The sequence below is a fragment of the Hesperophylax consimilis genome, chromosome 11 (genome assembly GCF_061612785.1).
Source record: "Hesperophylax consimilis isolate HC1 chromosome 11, BYU_Hcon_1.0, whole genome shotgun sequence".
NCBI classification, from domain to species: domain Eukaryota; kingdom Metazoa; phylum Arthropoda; class Insecta; order Trichoptera; family Limnephilidae; genus Hesperophylax; species Hesperophylax consimilis.
Window position 1 is genome coordinate 14,748,295 of NC_142846.1, and position 17,561 is coordinate 14,765,855.

Here is a 17,561-nt window from a genome sequence, read left to right on the forward strand (position 1 = left end):
ATACTTGTATGATGCAATATAACGTCGAATCCCATGAAATATATTATGTATTTTGAAAAAAACTTTTGTAAGAAAACAATATTATAAATTATTATTATTATTTATTTATTAATTTAAACGCCTTGATGGGCTTTTACATTACATATTTTAAATAATTTATTGCATAATACAGTGACATCAGAAGGTTTTTATTTTTAAAACATCAACACAAAAATATCAATTTTTTTTAAGTTCACAACATATCTACAAGAAAACAACAAATATACGCAATCGATCTTTAAATATGCCAAATAAAAATGTCATTCAGGTATCTCTTGAACACAGGCAAACTTATATTAAATATGTCGATATTTGAGGTGAATTTGTTTCCAAGTATGTGAAAGCGAGAAATAGGTGCATGTATGTGATAGTTGGTACTAAAGTTATTGTTACAGAATAATATATTTTGCCTAGTAGCTCGAGGTAATAGGTACTCTGAAATCTATGAATTGCACGAGTTCACAACAGTCTAATTTGGAGTTAATAATCTTAAATAAAAAAGTTAGGTCATTTATTTTTCTTCTGTTTTCTAGTGAATGTATTTTAAGTGCATTTAGTAAGAATTTATAGTTTATGTATTGAATAGGTATGTGTAATTTGAAGTTAATAAATCGTAAAAATTTGTGCTGCACACGTTCAATATTTTTTTTATATGAATCTGGTAGTATGGGGACCACACTATTGAATTGTATTCTAACAAGCTGCGTACTAGCGACAAAAAATTAAAATAAGAAGCAATCTGAATAAAATGAAGGATTTCAGTGTTTTCCAAAAAAGTATGGGCACACGGAGAAAAGTAAGTAATGCTGATTTATTATAAATCACTTCAAATTATTGGTAATCCTGTTGAAAACGGGATTGCAGGCTGCTTCCTTATAAAGTGTTACTAAACTCGTAATAATATTGGAACACGTGTTCATACACGTGCGTTTGTCATAATATATCATGATGAAATGCAAAATGTTAGGATTTTTATGATCACGTGTTCGAACATCGTGAAAAAACATTAGTTTTTAAAGTTTATCAGGATACCTATCAATTCATTCGTTAATGGCCTACAATCCCATTTTTAATAGGAATACGAATAATTATAATAAATATTGCTAACTTATTAAGAAGAGATTCTTAATAAGTTAGCAATATTTTTTATCAGGAAGTTTTCTCCGTGTATGTATCAACAACATTATTTCACGTCTATTAAATTTACTGTAGCCTTTTGTATTACAAGAATAACTATAGGCTATATGATATTCTCAATAACAATGATAATTTTACACAATATAACAATAGTATATAACATCTCATCTTAATAATTTAATTAATCTTAATCATTCTACATTCTGTTCGCCTATCAGTTTTAACAACTACAAAATCAGGCGGGTCGCGGTACCCACCTATGATGCATTTGATTTTTTTAATGCTTTGGATTTTCAATCATATTCGTGATTTGATACTCGACAGCCGTTAAACCTGTAAGAGCAAAATAAAAAATCATGGCCGGCTACTGCTGTTTTAATGCAAGCTTCAATTCCAGACTGTATATACAATTCGTATAAACTGTAAAACATTCCCAAGTGATTTAAAATTTCGATTAATGAAAACAAAGGGTTACAATGACAATATCCATGTTTTAGTCCAATTTAATCCGTACCCGTTTACGCGCATTTAAAAGATACAAGTATCCAAATACCTCCAATAATAAACAATTTAACCAACATCAGGCTAATGGCTAATGCTAGGGTTGAAGCTGTACTCTCTAATAACCACATCCTGCCGGTCTAGATGCCACAATGTCACAATGGCACGAACATTCTATGGGCACAAAGCAGTACAAAACAAATCCAATCAGAGGTCAGTTCCAGCCACCGGGTGTCTCTAAATCACTAATTGGTCGAGTGGATGCAGCAATTAACTACCACCCGCTGGCCAATCACAGCGCGGGATAAGATGCAGCGTTCGTCTTGTCTTTGTTGATTCAGGAAGTGAGAAAAAACAATGTTGATTGCTACAACTTCAAATTTATTTCCACCAAGAGGAAATTAGTTTTTAATGTGGGTATTATTGGATGTGGAAGTTTTGATTTGACCGATTTAGTTCAGAAGAAAGAGCCGACATAATAAAGAAAAAAGTTTATTCTGTAATCATAGATGGGGGTAATATTTAGTTTTAGAGGGGATGAGATTTTGACGGACGAATGAAAAAATGGTAATTATTTACCTAACCTTTTGACGGCCTCCGTTGTCGAGGGGTAGGGTTCTCGACTAGCAAACCGAAGATCGCGGGTTCAAATCCCGGCGTAAGTAAGTAAATTTTATTTGATGAATTTGTGTTATTTCACAATTATTGATTCATTTTGAAACTGAATGCGCGATATTCTCTCTTTTTAACACTGTAAATATCTTATTTCTCACCCTTGTATAGAATGAGATAGCAAAACTATATATACTCGTAGGTATAACTCCCAACATATTTTTTCATGCCATGGATTATTTTAGTGCGTCCTAGATAAGTAGGTACATAACAAACAAAAAATTAAAAATTCACTTCATAATAGGGAAAAAAAATCAGGTAAAATCCTTAATTATTGTCCTACAGTATCGCTGTGATTGATGGCTACCTTTTTAACGGATTTCTTGTGACGTGAGACGTGACATCCTTGACCGTTGGGGTAACGTTTCTAGGACAAGTGTTCCCATTCTTCTGGGTCACCCTACCGTGAAATCTTATCGTGTGAGCTTCCACGATCAGTTGATACTTTTTAAATAATAATACTACTACGACATTCATTGAATTGCGCTGTTCTTAAAATATCAAGTACTTTATTATGTTTTAACCCTTGGGCAGTTTTGGGAGATATTCTTCACAAATAGCAAACACCGTAGTCTTTTTGGGAGATATATCTACCAGCCTGACACGGTCTCATAAAAGTTTTGCCATCTCATTCTGTACTACGCTGAGAAATATGATTTAAACAGTGTTAAGAATTCCGCGCATTTAGTTTGCGTACAAAAAAATTACCATATATGCTTTTTGAAATAATTCTTTGAAACAACTTTTAACATTTTAAAAATATTTGTCAATGTTCACAATTTTTTTAATAAATATTTTTATATTTAACGAAAAAAAAGTTAAGTGACAACAATTTTTATAATAGGTACTTTTGCCAAATTAAATACGTGTTCGCGCAATATATATGGGATTGTTAGGTATGCATCCACAGGCTTAAAGGACAAGTGTAATGTCAATACCAAATCCTGCAAATGTCCTACCTACCCTTTTACCCATCCCAAAATGTCACCATATTAAAAATATTGTTGCGACACATGTAAAATCTGACAAGTGGTGTCAGTTGCTTATCAGAGTTCGGAGTGATAATTAATATCAGACAGGGCGGTTATACATATATTTTGTGAAGTGAAATCAACTAATACTCCTGGAGACGTGTGATAGTCATCAACGGGTGAGTCCATCTTTCCTGCTTTCCAATCTGGGCTTATCTTGTGCTCCAGAAGCCCAGATTTATACCTTTGATTATTGCACTGTCCATCAGGTTTGTCGGATGCATAAATCGTCCCATAATCTATCATTCGGGGTAGTTTGGGACTGGTCCTTTGGGCGTGTGGCATAGGGCTTTAGCTCTGCACCACCTCTAAATATATAGTGGAGTCGCAGCTTCGCGACACCATTTTTGGTTCTTTCGAGCCGGATTACCAACGGGGTATTTAAAATTAACATATTTAAAGTTATAAATAAATATTATTTCCTCTTTATACTTTGTTAATTTGTATGTACTAGGTTGCATTTGTAATTATTGTTGTGTTTAAATTCCTACATACAATTAATCATGGCGACTAGCGATAGTACTCAGGATATTAAAATCAAGTTACTAGAATCGAAGATTAATTTGATGCATAATCGTGTTAATGAATTATATGAGAAAGGGAAAAGTATTGCGGACAGGGAGACGAGAAGTTCGGAGGATTTTGTTAAACAAACGGTTAATATAGCTACATATTATGCACAATTTAATACGTTGTGTGATGAATTTCATACACTTCAGTTGAAAAAGGATTCAAATTACAATATGAATTTCGATTTATGGAGTAAATTCGAAAATAAGTACTGTTTTGTAGTTTCTATACGCGAAAGCATTATAGCAAAGCAAGATTCATCACGTGATCGACAGAAATTAAATAATTCACCATTAATTAAGCTCCCACCGATCGAGATGCCATCGTTCGATGGTAATCAAGAGAATTGGTCGATATTTTATGAAGCTTTTAAATTAAACATTCACTCAAATGAAAATTTGAATACGTCGCAGAAGATGCAATATCTGATAGGGAAACTCCAAGGAAAGGCGTTATCAGTTTTTGCGGGAATACTTCCGAACGAACAAAATTATTTTTTAATTTGGGAAGCTCTCGAAAAGAAATATCAGGACAAACGCGTGCTAGGTACCTTTTATCTGAACAATATTTTGAATTTAAAATTATTGGCACCTAGTAACCCAAATGAGTTAAATAATTTTATCGAAAGGTTTGCGTCTTCCATAGCTGCACTCAAGGAATTAGGTATTGATGACCTAACCGATTTTATAATATTACATGTTGCACTGAAAAAATTAGATATACAGTTGGTGCAAAATTTCGAAATGTCTATACGGGAGAAAGCTATACCTACATATACCGATTTAATAGAATACATTCGGTCGCATGTCAAAATCCTAGAACGAACTGGGCAAAATGATAATAAAGTTGTTAATAATAAAAACAAAGTTACGCATTCATTCGCTGTGGTCGAACCGAAGTCAAGTAATAATAATCGTAACAGGTGTCGGAAATGTAATCATTCTGATCATGTTGAATTGTTTAAATGTGAACAATTTAACGAATTAAGACCAAATGCTCGCTTGCAGTTTGTGAAATTAAATAATTTATGTGTAAACTGCTTAAGCGATAAACATAAAACTGTGAAATGTCCATCTAAATCGGATTGTAGAATTTGTAAAAAACGACATCACACCGCTCTGCATTTTGAGAGCACGGTGAATACTGAAAGTCAATCGAAAAACGAAGCCATTACATTAATAGCGCGTAATAATAAACATTATAATAATTTTTCTGCGGGTAATATAGCTACGAATGTACTACTGTCAACCGCGCAGTTATTTGCTTATGACAATAAAAATAATCAAGTAACCGTAAGGTGTTTAATTGATTGCGCCTCGCAACAAAATTTAATCAGTTTAAACACTTGTAATGAATTAAATCTTAAAATAATTCCTTTAAATAATTCAGTAGTTAAAAGTGTTGGTTCAGTAGAGACACCAATATTGGGACACGTTGCGTTAAAAATTAAATCCCGCGTTTCAGAAGATACTTATAAAATTTGTCTATTAGTTGTCGATAAAATAACTGATAAGCTTCCTACACAACATGTTGACACAAAGTCATGTGAGCATTTAGTGGGTTTAAACTTAGCGGATGAATCCTGGAATGTTCCATCCGATGTTGATATCTTATTAGGTGCACAGTTATTTCCATATATTCTGCTGGGGAATAAGGTTTTATCTAAACATAATACGAATGCACCACCGGCTATACAGACAGTATTCGGGTATATTGTAATGGGTGAAATACCTACGTGTACGCCGGAGGTTTCGTGGACGTTCGGCCCCATAACCAATGTAGATTTATATAATGCGTTATCCAAGTTTTGGACGATGGAAGACATGCCTATTAAGTCGTTGATGAGTGCTGAAGATGCAGAATGTGAGAAAATGTACCTCGAGTCAGTCCAACGGGATGAATCGGGAAGGTATATTGTATCTTTACCGTTTAAGATAGATCCTAATAATTTAGGTGATTCGCGCCGTGTCGCGCAGCGTCGATATGAATATTTAGAACGGAAATTTAATACTTCGCCAGAATTGCATTGCAGTTATAATGAAGTAGTTTCTGAATATCTGGAAAAGGGATATATGAGGGTTGAAGTTCCGTCTTCATCTAATATTGATGAGGGATATTTCATTCCCCATCACGCAGTAATTCGTAAAGATAAATCAACAACTAAAACTCGTGTTGTATTAGATGCAAGTACAAAGACCAGTTCAGGGTTATCACTTAATGATATTTTGTATACAGGTCCAAATTTGCAATCTAATTTATTTACACTTTTAATTAAATTTCGCTTATTCGCTGTAGCATTAACCGCAGATGTTAAGCAAATGTATCTACGTATAATGGTAACGGAAAGCCATCGAAAATATCAAAAAATTCTCTATAGATTTCACAAAGATGAACAAATTGGAGTTTATCAATTTAATTCACTCGCGTTTGGGTTGAACTGTTCACCATTTCTAGCAATGCGAACTATACGGCAGCTAGCGAGCGATGAAAGAAATCGTTATCCGAAAGCGGCGGAAGTTGCAATTAATGATTTATATATGGACGATTTTGTATATTCTGTAAATACTATAAGTGAAGGCATCACTTTGGCTACAGATTTAATGGCGATGTTCAAGTGTGGAGGATTTGAATTAGTCAAATGGTCGAGTAATTCTCCTCATTTACTGGCCCAATTACCAGAGTCGCACCGCGCGACAATGGATTTTTCGGATAAATGTAGCATTTTAGGATTAAAATGGGATCCGATATCTGATTGTTTTCGATTTATGATATGTCCGACGGAGGAAAAAACTATATGTAAAAGATCAATTCTTTCCACAATAGCTCGTTTATTCGATGTATTAGGTTTGGTTGCTCCGGTAATTTTATATGCCAAATTACTTTTACAAGAGCTGTGGTTAGAGAAAGTAGGATGGGACGAAGAACTACCCCAAAGTATTGTTAATAGATATGTCAAATTCAAGGAAGAATTACCGATGCTTTCTAATTTAAATTTACCTCGATATTTGGGAGTAAAGGAGGACTGCACGATAAATATTATCGCCTTCACAGATGCGAGTATGAAAGCATACGGTTGTGTAATATATCTTCATGTCACGGATAAGGGTGGCAACACTACAATGAATTTGATATGTTCTAAATCCAAGGTGGCCCCTCTGAAAACAGTGTCGCTCGCTCGATTGGAATTATGCGCAGCGCTTATTTTATCTAGACTCGTTAGATCTATTATAGATACTTATAGAAATCGCGTTTCGATAAACGATATATTTGCTTTTTCAGATTCAAAAATAGCACTTTCTTGGATTCACTCGTCCCCGCACCGGTGGCAAACTTTTGTAGCTAATCGAGTTAGTGAAATTCAGGAAAATTTACCCGCGAAACATTTTTATCACATAGATGGCGTTACCAATCCTAGTGATTGTTTATCACGAGGACTACTGCCTGCTCAGCTGGTCGATCATTCTCTTTGGTGGCACGGTCCGCCCTGGGCTGCGAACCCAGTATCCGAGTGGCCTGTCGAAAGATTTTCCCCCTCACGAGAGGAGGAGAATACTTTGGAATTGAAAAAATCGCATACATTTACGATAACGTCAATAGAGGAAAATTCTCCGATATATAATCTCGCTTTAAAAATTTCCTCATGGCCAAAACTGCTGAGAATTGTGGTATATATTTTACGATTTATGCGAAAGTTATCACGCTCAACAGTTATAAATTCCACGGAATTAAACATTGCTGAAATGAATGTATTAAAAGCTTTACAGAATAGGTATTTTAGTGCCGATATACAATTGATACAGAGGGATAAATTATGCTCACCTTCAATCCGAAAACTAAACCCGTTCCTAGATCATAATGGCTTGTTACGTATAGGTGGTAGATTAACAAACGCGAATATACCTTTTGAAAACAAACATCCAGTACTTTTGCCAAGACAGGATCATATTGTCGATATAATTATAGACTTTCACCATCGTGTGAATTGTCATACTGGTGCACATCTCCTTATGTCAATAATTAGACAGCGTTATTGGATCTTATCGGGGAGAAATCTAATACGCAAAAGAGTACATGCTTGTAATTTCTGTTTTAAAACTGCACCTTCTAATATTATACCGCTAATGGCAGATTTACCTACAGCTAGAGTTCAGGAAGCAAAGGCATTTACACATACGGGTGTAGATTTTGCCGGACCAATAAATATAACCCTTTCTAGGCGTCGTGGGGTAAAAAGTCAAAAGGCATATATATGTCTATTTATTTGTTTAACAACGAAGGCTATACATATGGAAGTGGTATCAGATCTAAGCACGGACAATTTTTTAAACGCATTTAAGCGTTTTCTATCCAGACGCGGACCGGTTTCGTGTATGTACAGTGACAATGCGACAAATTTCATAGGCGCAAAGAATTGTCTGGATGACTTATATAATTTTTTAGAGGCAAATTCAACTAAAGAAGTTCTTCGCAATGAATTTAACATTCGGAGAATTGAATGGAAGACGATTCCACCCCGCGCTCCTCACTTTGGAGGATTATGGGAGTCAAATATTAAATGCATTAAATCGCATCTGTATAGGGTTGTGGGTACTCAACTTTTATGTTATGAAGAGCTTCTCACAGTTCTGACACAAATAGAGGCTGTACTTAATTCACGGCCATTATGTTTATTAAGCAGTTCTCATTATCCAGAAGCTCTTACTCCGGCTCATTTTCTGATGTCTACCCCGATTCAGCATCTACCTGCTTATGATTTGACTAATGAACGCATTAGTCTACTGAAAAGGAAAGAGCTTTTGGACCACCTCGTTCAATCTTATTGGAAGAAGTGGCATATAGAGTATCTTCACTCTCTGCAGATGAGAAAAAAATGGAATAGTCCCGCGAATAACATTCTAGTAGGTACCATAGTATTGGTGCATCAAGAGGATGCGCCTCCACTTTATTGGCCGGTGGGCGTTGTTGAGGAGGTGTTCCCTGGTAAAGACGGAGTGGTTCGTGTCGCACGCGTAAGGACCCCTTCCGGGAACTTTAAACGACCAGTCGTAAAATTGTCTCCTTTGCCTACACAATAAGTATTATTTCTTTATTTCATTATTTTATAAATTCTCGTTTTAACTTTGTAATATTAATAGCGTATTGATTAGAATATTTATATTTCATCTTACTTCGTTTTACATTTAATTTTTTACTTTATTTGAAAGTACTTAAAATTTCGGAAGGTACTTTCAACGCCGGGAGAATGTTCGCGCAATATATATGGGATTGTTAGGTATGCATCCACAGGCTTAAAGGACAAGTGTAATGTCAATACCAAATCCTGCAAATGTCCTACCTACCCTTTTACCCATCCCAAAATGTCACCATATTAAAAATATTGTTGCGACACATGTAAAATCTGACAAGTGGTGTCAGTTGCTTATCAGAGTTCGGAGTGATAATTAATATCAGACAGGGCGGTTATACATATATTTTGTGAAGTGAAATCAACTAATACTCCTGGAGACGTGTGATAGTCATCAACGGGTGAGTCCATCTTTCCTGCTTTCCAATCTGGGCTTATCTTGTGCTCCAGAAGCCCAGATTTATACCTTTGATTATTGCACTGTCCATCAGGTTTGTCGGATGCATAAATCGTCCCATAATCTATCATTCGGGGTAGTTTGGGACTGGTCCTTTGGGCGTGTGGCATAGGGCTTTAGCTCTGCACCACCTCTAAATATATAGTGGAGTCGCAGCTTCGCGACACCAATACGTTTTTTAGAATAAGTACCAACACTAAACTTAACTTATGAGGAGGGTGCCAAGAATAATAAATTATAAGAAGGGTGGAAGCCTCCCTTACACGAGTGTAATCACTAACCGTGATATTAGAGTCATTAAATTACCCGGGGTGTTCCGCCTAAGAGATTCCTTACAATAATATACCTTTTAAAAATACCTTCTTCAAAGATGGGGTGATTTAATGGGGGCTAATTTCACGGGTTTCAAAAAAATACGTAATGGTTCGTTAACAGAACAGAGACAAAACGGAACATTGATAATAAGTATATTAGACTCCTTACTTCATCCACATTCTTACATGTTCTCGTACACATAATTTATACATTCTCCTGTCGACTTCCGGTAGACTAAATATGAAATTGAAACGAAAAGAAATTAGGTATTTTTTACAATCTCGAAACTAAATTTACAATTTCAACTGACTCCATGTTTTTTTTAAATGTCTACCCCACATATTTGTATATATATCTACCACTTGGCACCTAATGGGTTTAGGGTTCGTGTCCCTACGACAAGTGACTAACAGTCAATATCTGTCAACAAACAAAAATAGTATTCATATGTGGTCAGTTAAGCAAACTATGGCTCACTGACTCTATTCAAACATGAATAGGTAAACAAACTGTATAGTTTACAAAATAATTTATTTGAAGGTACCCATATACCTTGACATATCCAACATCGCAGTTTACGAATACAAAAAGCGAGCGGTGAAATAAACTGTACATTTTGAGTAATTTGAACGTACAAGCTGCGGGTAGGGGATACAGAAGGAGCTACGACAAATTATTATCTATTTCACCACAAGGGGCCAAGGATTAAAAAATCTCCCGCCTAGTAAAAGACTAACTTTACGCACTTTGTTCTGGAATGGATAAATTATTCAGAAAAAATCTTATGTGAGTACCTTGTAAATAATGCCTATGCAATAAAATAGGCTAATGCTGTGTATACACGTGCGATCCGAAGCGCGAGCAGAACTACGAATCATGGGAAAGGAACAACTGCAAGCTGCGGTTCGCGCCGTTCGCGGTTGGTTCGCTCCTTTCCCATGATTCGTGGTTCGGCTTTTTCTTCAGCTCGCAAGTGTACACGCAATATCACAGTAAAATACCTAAATAATGTAACGATTTCTGCAAAGTTAAAAACCACATGATCTGTCCGGAACCACTGGGACTATGGAATCCCAAACTAATATTGATTAAAAATTGTATGTTGAAGGAAAAGGGGAGGGGGAGGAGATGGGAAGAAGGTTGGGAGGTACCTGGCTATTCTGGCTGGTCACAAAACACGATTAAAACGATTTCATGCAACGTTTTGATTCCAAATCTTACAGATAAATGCATATATTTACAAATTGGGTACGTACCTACTTATACTTTTTTTTTGTATTTCTTTGGCATTCACTATGTAACAATTTCTAGACATTTTTTGTTTTTAATGAGTTTTATTATTCACAATGTACATTTGTTACGTATAATTTTTTTATTAATTAGCGACCGGTTTCGACACGTCGGTGTCATTAACTAGCTATTTTAAAACTTAGTTATTTTAAAACTTAGTTTTAAAATAGCTAGTTAATGACACGGACGTGTCGAAACCGGTCGCTAATTAATAAAAAAAATTATACGTAACAAATGTACATTGTGAATAGTAAAACTCATTACCTACTTATACATTTCGACAGCAAAAGGGATAACAAATTTAAAAAAATCAATTCCAAGATGGCGTGTGGGTTGAAATTGACCTTTTACCTAACCTTTTTGATTATAATTTTTAAAACACGATTTTATTTAATTGCGTAAAAGAAACGGATTTATTGTGGGGGATGCCTCTAATAACCAATATATATTTATGTAAATATTTACCCTCAAATCAAAAATGTCATACCCTTTTGGCGGACTGTTTCTGCAACGAGTTGATGGTCGGAGTAAGATATTATAAGATAAAACAATCAAGTGAAACTTAACCAGTATAAAGTGTGCAGATTAAAGTGATTGGATAAATGAGAGGGTACTACAGTAAAGGGCGCCACGCCGGTTAAATTGGTTGCATCTGCTTTTTTTCAAAGTTGCCAGTCGCGCCAGTCTTAAAATATAATGTAATCAGAGAGATGTAAAAACATCGCACCGATTATCACCGAGTAGAAAAACGACCCGTTCGCAAGAAGTAATATTCCCGACTGTTAAAATGTTAACCTTTCATTGAAATTGCTGGTAGAAAAAAACTGTTTTTACTCATTTTAACCGTAAATTTTGCTAAGATCACTGTTGATATTTTTGTCAGAGTAAATTTTTCGGAAAAAAAATTATGCACAAAGTGTTCCTGTTTTATAATAATATTTTTAACGCCCTTTTTAGGGACTTATACATATACTCGTAAATGGCAAAAATTGTACAGTATTTATTTTACGTAACATAACTGCCTCAGTAACAATCCTTCGTATTACTTGAGTGAGTGATAAATTGAAGATGTCCACTGAGGAATACATTTGGTAGTTAGTCCCAGAATATCTGCACTGAAATAATTTCCTACTTCTAGTATCTGACGGCCGGCATAGTCCAGTGGTAACGCATTGGACTGCCATTCCGAAGGTCGCGGGTTCGAACCCGGCGTGCGCAAATAAATTTTATTTGATTAATTTGTGTTATTTCACAATTAATTAATTAAAATAATATATAGTATATTTGCGGCACGTTCCAGAGTGGAAGATACTACCAGTATCGCCCTGGTGTAAGACCACCATTCAGAATTGAAACGTTGCTCCAAATGGCTTTAGCCGTGTTTAGTGACTAGATCTGAATAGCCAGGTACTTCCCCACCTTCCTCTTTCCCTTCCCCACTTACCTTCAGCCTCACAACATCCCCCAATTGGGGATGCCATAGTCTCACTGGCTCCAGACGGGAGCAGTTGGGATATAAAAAAAAAAAAAAATGTCGTAGCGGAATCCGAGAGCTTATCAACAATGCAAGCAATTCTGGACATTCAAATGGATCATTTAGAATTTTATATATAAACTAGCCGAACTCTCCGGCTTTGCTCAGATTTTTTTTTAAAATCCATCTTATTAAAAGTGACGTTCCGCTCGTTTTGAAGGTCGAGTGTGCAAAATTTCATCGATCTCGGAATAAACCTGTAGATTTGTGTAAATATCAAACAAACGCCGGCTACCACAGACAATCTTCTTTATATAAATAGCTGAAGTGAACCCGACGTTGCACGGGTTTATTAAAGGTTTGGAGAAAAGTTTTGAGGTTGTAAATTGTAGTAAACTGGATGCGGTTTTAAGGCGAAAATAATAATCAATTGAGAAAGTTAATTTTTGTAAATATTTGATTCACTTCATCGCGTCATGTCTTCCTCGGGCGTCCCTGAGGTCTTCTACCATCCATTTCAACGTCATATAATCTCACAACACTCCTTTCTTCGTTCATTCGCACTCTATCCCCAAAAAATCTAAGCATCCTTTCTTAATCTTATTCATTTCGCTTACTTCACGCTTTACCACAGCAAAGTACCTATTCATTTCGCTTACTTCACGCTTTACCACAGCAAAGTACCTATTTATTTCGCTTACTTCACGCTTTACCACAGCAAAGTACCTATTCATTTCGCTTACTTCACGCTTTACCACAGCAAAGTACCTATTTATTTCGCTTACTTCACGCTTTACCACAGCAAAGTACTTATTCATTTCGCTTACTTCACGCTTTACCACAGCAAAGTACCTATTTATTTCGCTTACTTCACGCTTTACCACAGCAAAGTACTTATTCATTTCGCTTACTTCACGCTTTACCACAGCAAAGTACCTATTTATTTCGCTTACTTCACGCTTTACCACAGCAAAGTACTTATTCATTTCGCTTACTTCACGTTTTACCACAGCAAAGTACCTATTTCATTTCTTCCTCGGGCTCGACCTCGACTTCTACCGTTCACTTCCACGCTGCTTACACACCTTTCTTAGGTTACCACGTCCAAGCGTCATTTTACCACAAATAATTATTTGATTTAGTTCCTCGGGTGTTTTCAATTTTTTAACCATGTATTTCAACTTCATAATTCAATATCTTTATCAGCTAAAGGGAAGGTGCAATCCCAGTCTGCAATATTGCATGCGAATAATTATGTACAGTAAAAAATCTTTATAATATATAAAATTTGAGCCTGCGTAAGATTTCACAAAACTCGAAAAGTAATCGATCGATATATCTGAATATTTAAAAGTGTGTTCTTATTAGTGCCGTGAATGGTAGAAGTCGGGGACGTCCGAGAAATACATAACGCAATATCTCTGCTCTGGAATGAGATACGGAATCGAATTAAAGTCGATATAATGCAGTTTTGTAACAGTAATATTGTGGTATACAGTTGTGAATGGTGGAAGAAGTTGGAGACACTCGGGGTGGTCGCCGCATCACCCTGCATCCATCGCTCATTGAGTTGAGAGCTGAACCACAACAATGACTTTGGTTGACGTATCTTTTTGCTTTGAGTTTAAAGGTTCGAGCTATAGCTTTTAACTTTGAGCTTTTAGCATTGAGTTTTGAATTTTGAGTTTGGAGCTTTTAGCTTTGTTGAGTATTGAGGTGTTGGTCTTTAAGTTTGTCAAGAATGTCGAATAAAGTTTTCCCCGGGCTTCACGAAGAGTTTTTTTTTTAATTCAGTTTGGAGACAGTTCTTATTTTGATGTGTAATAATAAAAAGCTAGGGTTATTTCACTATGCGACGGATTCAACAGCTAGGAAATAAATACTCCGATGTTGTTGATATATTTAATAAATCAATTTCAATATATAAGCATACCTTATTAAAGTTTTTTTCATCAAGTAGGGGAATATTTTGATAAAGCTATTTAAATTGACAAACACATGAACAGTATTTTGTCAGCTGAAAGAATTTTTTTTTTCTTGTACCTACATACTGTGTGGATCAAATTCAACAATATTTTTTTTATTTATTTACATAATTTGACAGTGATTCAAATTAGAGGTTTGTTTGTTTTTTTTTACAAACCATTATTATTAATTATTTTTACATTTTCGTACTAGTTTCGAACGAGGGGGACCATGCGTTTATAGCCCCCGGTGAAGTGATTTTTTAGCTTGGCAGTACCTACTTACTGAACTCGCTTAGATTAGCTTCCACAATGTTGTGTCAAACTTATATATTTTTTTACTATTATGTAATTTAAAAAAATTATATTAAAAATCACTATTTTCAATAATGGTAAATGCAAAAAGTCATTCATTATTGTCATTAAGTTGAATTTTTTTAAAATTTTTATTTAAAACGGTAGTTGTAAGAAAAAAATTACAAAAAAAATCTAATTAACTTAACTCTTATACAGGCACATGAAAAATTATTACTGAATAATATTTTTAGATTGCTTGGAAAAATTATCAGCTAATTCCGCTATAAATGATTATTTCAATTGACTGCATAATGCATCTCGTTCATATACTCCATGACAACGAGTTCATTGATGCGGCTTATATAATGGATAATAGCAATAATAAAATTATTAATACAATCTCGGATGGTGTGGGAGGATGGTCCAGCCGTGGTTCTCCAGGCGTCTGATGTCAGATGGAATTCTATATAAGAGCTGTAGAAACTAAATAAAAACCATAACCTACAGACACATTCAAAAACTTAATCAATGAAAACATTCCTGAATATTATTGAGTATTTTTGGTTAATACGCGAATTATTTATTTACAGAGAACTGATAATATTATAAATAATGTGGGGTAAGCGTCGAAGATGACCGTAGATGGAGTCTAGATTTGTATAATCTATAATAATAATTGGATGACTTTTATAGCGCCGTTTTTGTGCAAAATCACCTCAAGGGCGCTGTACAAACTTATAATACATTTCTACAGTGATCTATGTTATTACTTAACTATTTATGGAGATTATATACAGTACAATACTTACCTGGTAGGTCACTTGAGATTAACACTTAATTAACATTATCTAATTGTTTATTAGGGAAATTTATATACAGGATTTAGGACATAATTGGAAAATTGAATATAACTGGACTTCTCTTAGGAATGGTATATTTAATTTAAGGGTACGACAGCTTAAAAAGGTAAGTTTTTAGTTTAGACTATACAAGTATTGTAGATTTTGCGTAATGTTGATTATTCCAAATTGTTACAAAAAGTAATTTCAAACACGGCTACCATCTTGACAGGATTGACCGGACCCGGAATACACAAACAAATTTACAGATAGACGAAATGCAAAGTGGTCGAGTTGAAACGGAACTTCGTTGCACTAAGTCAATTATTAGATGTTCTGCATTGACTGTTTGTTAGTTTTTTTACTGCAATCGATGTATCGATTCATGTATATATTTACAAGTTACATAAAAAAAATATGGATTGAATTCAAATGTTAAATATGGATATTAATGGAGGTAACATTAGACTAATATTAATATAGAAGTTCTTCTTCATCGATTTGCAAAAACTTGCAAAATTGCTCTACCTATATGTTAAAACAAGAAAACTTCAATAAATGAGGATTAATAAATGCGGGGCGGTATAGGAAAATTGCTCTACCTATATGTTAAAACAAGAAAACTTCAATAAATGAGGATTAATAAATGCGAAGCGGTATAGGAAAACTGCTATACCTATATGTTAAAACAAGAAAACTTCAACAAATGAGGATTTATAAATGCGAGGCGGTATAGGAAAACGCGCTTCATAGCTTCGAAATTTGCATGGCTGGCAAGGGTGCAATATTATCGTCTGCAAAGTGAAGATTGGTCTAATGGTTAGTCAAGCTCCGATGGGAGAGAGAATAAGGAGAGGATACGTAAAATACTATTTACTTAGACAAAATATACTTATCCTAGGAGTACATAAAAGCGCCTTCGTTGAAAGCTGAACATAAGAGAAAACGGGCGGCATTCACAAGTATGTGAATCTATTTTAGGTTATGCCCATTAAAAAAAACTAAAAACGGTACGTGTATATTTCAGCGAAACTGCTAGTTTCAAACTCACAAACACAGTGTTTACTCCTTAAATGGACCAGAAAGGGAGTTCTTTAGTCATGCTAGTTGACTGTACTGCATTAGTCTTATTTACGAGTATTTCTTCCTAGAAAAACTGACACATTAACAGGGACTTTCTATTCTTCTCCGAAACTAAATTGAATACTCTTGCACACAAATTTGTTTAATTAAAGATTAAAGTGAATAAACTACTGCTGTAAAGATTGATGGTATATTTTGAATACTCAAGATTTTTTACTCCAGCTCGAGCAAACTATAAAAGACGATGCACAGATACGATGTGATTTTTGTTTCAAACTGTAGTAAACAATTCATCAGCCTGTCGTCACTTGAAAGCAACCAAACAGTGGCTTTTACACAACTCACAAGTGATGATTTTGTCAAGTGGAAGTGCATGGCGATGGTAGAAGCGAAATCCGTGGGAATGTTTCAATGCTGCGATACCAACACAAATAAGCTTCCCCATCTTTGCAATGTACGAAAGATAACACACGATACATAAAACAAATCTAAACACTAACGTTTTTGGGCTATTTTACTGGCAAGATTGATAAACGTCGGGGGATGATTTACGTGTTTATTTTTATATTATGATAACTGCCCGGACACGATCAAAGTCCATAAGGAATTATAGCGAAATTAACATTCACAAAGCAAGTGGAGCGAAAATATTGCCGTAAGTGTGTTCACAAATGACATTGATCGTCTCTGGACCACTTTGATGGGGTTATAGTATCCCCTTTATTGGGAATTTCAGGAAGTGATGGAAGGTTGATAAATATCTGGAT